The following is a 6,799-nucleotide window of genomic DNA, read 5'->3' on the forward strand; positions in this document are numbered from 1 at the left end:
ACTGTTTGTGTGCTTGTTAGTGCTTTCTGAGTATTTTCAAACATATTGATGTATCGTAAAAGATTAAAAGTATTTTTCGTTTATGGAATTAAGATGGTGAGTCATAATATTTTTGAAATAGCGTGCATGTATACAGGCTGTCAGAGTGACAGCTAACCGGAGAGTCCTGCACAGGTCAAACCTTGAACAGTTGAACAAGTATGGACAACATTTAAGCTTAAAACAGCTCTGAATTTGGATTGCGATTGATATTTGACACAACATATCAGGTTTGTGAACCAAAATGAATGTGGTCAAAAGACCTAATAAATTTGAAATTAGACATAATTTTACCAATTATGGTCCAATATCCAAAATATAAGTACATTGTTAGAACAAGCATATCAAAGAACCCCAAGATTTTTTTTTGTTAAACTCATTTCTTTGTAAGGGAAATAACTCAAAATTCATATAATAACATCAATCAGTGGTATTTATTAAATGAAAGAAAAGTTTACGTTAGGACCCTTTGACCCTCGGTGTAGTATTATTTAATTTTAAATAATTAAGATAAATACAAGTTTAGATTCAGCATTTCAAAGAACTCTATAGATATGTTTTCAATTTATATTGAAATCAACTTTTATCAACTCTGATTTTTTGGACCAATTTGGACCAAAATCAGTTTTTACAGAATAACAAACAAACCTACCACAAAATTCTTCAAACAATTAACCAAAGAAAAGAAGAAAAAAAGATATTTCATTAACACAATGTCTTTTTAAAAGTGTATAAAAATATCTGTAATTATCTTCATAATGTTTTATAATGAACAGTAAATTTCTTACTTTATTTATACAGTCCTATATATAGCTAAAAATCATCAACACTTAGAAAACAGAAAAAATTGTAATAAATCTGTCAATCCAATTGCTCTGTTATCTATAAACAGGTGAAAATTAGTCATGTTAGTGTAATCAAACTTTATATATATAATAAACCATTTCTGTTTAAAGAGAAATAACTTAATCACATAATATTAAAAAGGGCGATAATTCAATATCGTGAAAATTGATCTTGACCTTCATTTAGTTACAAGAAACAATATATTAGAATTTGAAAACAAATTGTAAAAGCGTTTTCATGTTATTGAACGAACATTGTGAAGCAGCCATCTGCCTGTCCGTCCGCTTGCCGTACCTCTACCTCCAAATTAATAACCGATACTTCCTTCGAAAATCTTCTGTGTTTATGAATTAAAGTAGTCCTATAACTTATGACCTCAGGGGCATAATTTCCTAATCTATTTACCATTTCTGAAATATATCAATGTGCCATTTTGAGGTCATCGGGATAGGCCAAAATCGCGTAGCAAACTAAAATTTTCAAACAAGTGTACCTCGTTTTTAAATCCAATAAAATTGTGTCATTATATGATAAATTCATGAACTTTCGTACAAAATTTCAAATTGGCTAATCTATAAAAACGAATTCCTCCGTGAAACGAATCGAAATTTTATTCTTCTGTGCCTAAGCCTCCTTTCCGTATGAGCACATGGCATTTAACCCTTAATATAAAGATTAATTTAGGTGAAAACTTTCTTTTAACAAATGTCAAACACAAATTACAACTAAATGAAATAAAAAAAATAACACTTGAAAACAACGGTGCACTTGATACATATTCAGTTATTTTCTACCTTTAAATGTGACACTAATTTATTAAAAAGAGAGGACTTGGGGCAAAAAATATTAAAATCATGTCCAAACTTTCACAATTGACATATAAATAACAAATTAATTTGGATAATAAATAATGAGGATCCCAATGTACTATTTGCATTTTATAAATACATAAAATATACTTTAAATTGAAGGAAAACATAATCTGCAATAACTAATTTCAATATAACTCTTTAATACGAATTTATATACCATGTAAAACCTGCACAGATTATAAGAAGAATTTAAAATTCTCTGGCACCGTCACTTGATGAACCTTGCTGGCTGGACACAGAATCTTTAATCCTAAAACATAATTTTTTATTTAAAATAAATGTTTTTAAAATATATTTTAAATAATTTAGGAGTTTGACTCATCTACAAAAAATACATGTAGGGACTACCCTTAGAGCATCGATTCTTGGTGCTTTCTGCAGATTTGTCATATTAGATAACCTTTATTAAATATATGGTTATTTGCATTATCCTCATAGTCAAATGTGTGGGTATTTAAATTGTGTGTTTTTTTTTTATATATAGAGAGATTTCTCCCAACAAACTACTAACGCCTCGCGCTTGTCTTTTTTTTATAGTAACAATACACTTCCTGGTGCACTTGAGTCAATGTCAACATAGTATCATATTACTATTATTTTGTTGAGTGTATTTCTTGTAGTATATATTTTTTATTTTTACACATGTTAAATATCTAGTCTGTTTATTGCATATGTAATTGTTTATTTTAATATTTTCTGTATGCTATATGCCCTTCTGTGACTTTTATTTGGAAAATAAAAATATATTCTATTCTATTCTATGTACAGTAAAATATTCTTTCATTTTTGTCTCGCCTTGACGGAGGCAAAAAGCGAGACATAGGTATGCTGTTTCCGGCATCGGCGACGGCGATGGCGTCAACAATGAATTAGTTTGTGATTAGCTCAGTTTTATGGGGAACCACTAGTGGTATGTCAATTATAATTGGTATGCAGATGTATTACCATTGCCACATCTCATTGCCATGGAGATTATTTGGCTCCGCCCCCTCAGTCATGGTCTATTGACTTTGATTGGTTTGCTTACATTACATGTATTAGTTTGTGATTAAAATTACAAAAAGGCGAGACATATCTCTGTGATAACAGTTTATTATCTATTCAGTGACTGATTTTATATTTTAAATTCTCCCTCATAAATTCGTCCGAATTAAACAGATTTCTAATCTATCTACATGGCTAAATAAGAGGCAAGTGAAAATTTAGGGTTGATTTTCTCCCAGTAACTTCGATATAACAAAGGAAAACAACGGTTGTATGATCATTATATACCAAGATTCATCTTAGCTAATCCGATATACCTTTTCATTCAAAGAGATGGACATAAATATGTACCTGTAGCAGCTATAACAACAGAATTGTCCCTTCTGTATAAATCAGTTTTACTTTTTTCGATACAAATTGTTATATGACTGTCATAGAATTCAATATCGTTCATCTTGATATCGGCTGATTCGCTATACATTAAAAACCCAGAAAAACCTAACAGAAATAAAACTACTACTCTCAAGTTCTTAAGATTTATTAGAATCTCCAAACTTCAAAATAATTAATTTTTCAGGCGTAATAGGCCCTTTTTTAATTATGGTTTTGCTTAACAATCTCCAACCACCTTCATAAATAAGACCCAGAATTTTTTCTGAACAATGATTATGTATGAAATGAAAATCATGAAACCATTTAATTGCATGAAAGCAAGAATCTAAAATTGTGACACTTGATCCATGTTGAACAAGTCCACCTAAATACAGCGAAACTATATTGATCTTCGAAGGTAAACACTGAACTAAACATGAATGACACCATTTGAATTTGGTAAAGTGGTCGTGTTAAGACAACACCCACTTATACCTACTGGTAATCAATTAGGTAAACTTGTCCTATTGAACTAAAATCATAGGATCTGACTGGTTTGATGACTAGTTTCGAAAGCTCATAACCTTTCTTATTTAGAGCAAACAGCACTAACATGAATGGACAATAAAAAACCTGTTTAAAAATGTTCTGCAATTTCCATACCGTCGTCTTAATAAACTACCATAGGAACTCCAACAGTTAACTAAACACGTTTAGTCCTTGTAAATATATGACCAGCTGACGAAAGTCCATAAGGAAAAACTGTAAAGTTAAAATATTAAGTCTCGCCACATTTTCAACAGAATTCCAAATACTTTTTATGATTATGGTGAATGTCCAAATGATGATAACCAGACTTCATATCAAATTTAAACCCAAAATTGTTAGAATTAAAAAAGTAAAAGCTCTTTTTTCTCCTTAAAATTTTACTTTCTGGTTTTCAACAAATTTATTAATTTAAATTGTCTTAAATCTAAAATAGCCTTTCTTTTCCAGAACTATTAACTGACACAGTTAGTGAATTAACCACAAATGTACATCAATGTTTTAATAAAGGTTACTGAATAAAATTTTCAATGAAATCAGAATGTTGTAAGGCCGATCTATTATTTTAAAGAAAAACAGAAGGTAGATTATTAACAAATGAAATGCTATAACCAAAATCATAATGAAACCATTAGCATGAAGTACATTTGTTCCAAAATGATGAACGTTTTTTTTCAAATTTCCTTTAACATTTACAAGATTTTTGCTTCATTTTTTCTCATAATTGTTACCAATCCAAATAAATACTCACCTTCATCTGTTTCTGTGCTGATACTGTGCCTTTCCTGTGTGTTGATCCTGCTGGGACTTTGGTGCACTGAAAGTGACCGGGTTGGTTGGAGTAGAAGCACTTGTATGTTTCTTTAACTCCGACTGTTCCACTGACTTGGCTAAGGACACGAAAAAGGGTTCTGGAATTAAATTGTCCTCGACTGGAACCACTTTTTGCAGTATCGGGTTTATAGTACGGCTTATATTTTTTTTCTCTCTCGAGCAGTCTTTGAAATAGCAGCACGTTAATCGCTACTTTCTGCCAACGGGCTATCCAAATATTCATTTATCGTGTCCCAACCGTGTTTATCAGATATTTTCAGGAATTTATTTCGCTTACGAAATATTTATTTCTCCTCGGAAATGAAACTACTAACTTTTGTAACGTTGCCCAACTTGAAACAGTTTTCAATGGCGGAAAGTTTATTCTAAGACATATATATCTGGTTTATCCAAGCGTTCGGAATTAAACGAATGTTGAATCTTTATTCCTTCGCTCTTTAATGTGAATTCTGTTTAGTCGACACCATTTGCCTTTGTACTTTTGCCTAACCAAGCTTCTAAAAAGTAAAATCACAAAAATACTGAACTCAGAGGAAAATCAATTTGGAAAGTCCATAATCACATGGCAAAATCAAATAACAAAACGCATCAAAAACGAATGGACAAGAACTGTCATATTCCTGACTTGGTACAGGCATTTTCAAATGTAGAAAATGGTGGATTAAACCTGGTTCTATAGCGATAACCCTCTCACTTTAGTGACAGTCTCATCAAATTCCGCTACATTTACATGATGCGTTAAATAAACAGTCACAATTAATAAAATAGTCAAAATATGGGTACACCATTCATCATCGTATAACAATTTTAAAAGGAACAATTTAACAGGACACAAAAACATCTACTATCTACGAACACATGGATTGATTGGTTAACTAAATGGTTAATCAACGACTCTTTTTGTTTCTCTTAAGCAGCGTTGTTTCAAGCTGAAGTGAAAAGTGAAATGACCCCATCGGAAGTGAAATCTAGATCATGATGATTTTCACCAGTAGCATTATGGTCTTGGCCAGAACCTGCGTCGGACATACTATGCAGAACGTGTTATACTTAGAAGTTACTGTGAGCACCTCGATACTTATCATAATAGTATCGGACTTATATATGACTATACACCACACGTAAGACCGCCTAAGAAATGCTCTTGCAGTACTAGTACTAATCAAAGACTTATATATAGATACTTATCAAACTAGTTCTACAACTTGTTCTACAAACGGGTTCCACAGTTACTAAAGATAGATAAGGGAAATTCCAAATATAATGGACTTGAAATAAAGTAGTTTGCAGCTTGATAATGCTGAGTAAAAGCGTGCATTCATACTGCTGTAGTTGAAGTGTGTAAGCATTGTTTACACCGGCCGGTTTGCTGAAACCATTTAATGTAAATGTGTTTTTGCCAAAAAATATTGTCTTCTTTTTATTTAAAATGTTAATAACACTAGAAAAAAACCCGACAAACTTTGCATGGCCTTAATAAATGATAATGAACAGCTATTCGGCAGTAAAGATGTTGCATCACGGAATCAGTATCATGCAGAGATGCGGCTGACCCGTTAATAATCTCAATGATTCTTGTTTCTTAAAATAATAATGAAAGCGATGATAGAATTGATATTTTTCATACAGTCTATAAATTGAAAAATAACAAGTTTTCTTGAGCGAAGCAATCTTCATTGAACCCTAATTTGGAAATGCCAAAAGAAATTTCATGTCATCTTCACGTCCTTGGTTTTTGGAAAGTTTGCATGTTAAAAGAGCATATCCACTTGCAAATATGTCATCATGTGACTAGTATATAAATGTATTAATCATAATACCGATATTTCACGGAGAGATATGATGATAGATTGACAAATATCTGATGCATTTATGAAAGTGTAATTATAAATATTGCTATTTTGAAAAATATCGTAAGGGTTCCGCAGAACCCAGTGTCTAACCTACTTGTGCTGTTATAGTCACAGGCTCAACAAAAGTAGAGAAAAAAAATATTGAAATTCCCTCCAGATACTGTATTTTGAAAGTAAGAAGCTCTGTTTTGAAAGTGTGGTGAAAATCCAGGATGGTCTATGCATCTAATTGTTTCAAAAACTTGAACTGCAGACTGTATATTATATAATGTTAACTATAAGGAAAAATTAGTCCATTTATAAGTAATATACAGAAAGACAGGAAATAAATTTTCAAAATCTCCTTCTAGATACTAGCTTTTTATCACAAACAAGCTTCTGTCCAAGTATAGTACAAATCCAGGATAGTTTAAAAAAGTTATTTAAATTTAAAAAAAAATATATAACCACAGA

The sequence above is a fragment of the Mytilus trossulus genome, chromosome 7, assembly GCF_036588685.1.
Source record: "Mytilus trossulus isolate FHL-02 chromosome 7, PNRI_Mtr1.1.1.hap1, whole genome shotgun sequence".
NCBI classification, from domain to species: Eukaryota; Metazoa; Mollusca; class Bivalvia; order Mytilida; family Mytilidae; genus Mytilus; species Mytilus trossulus.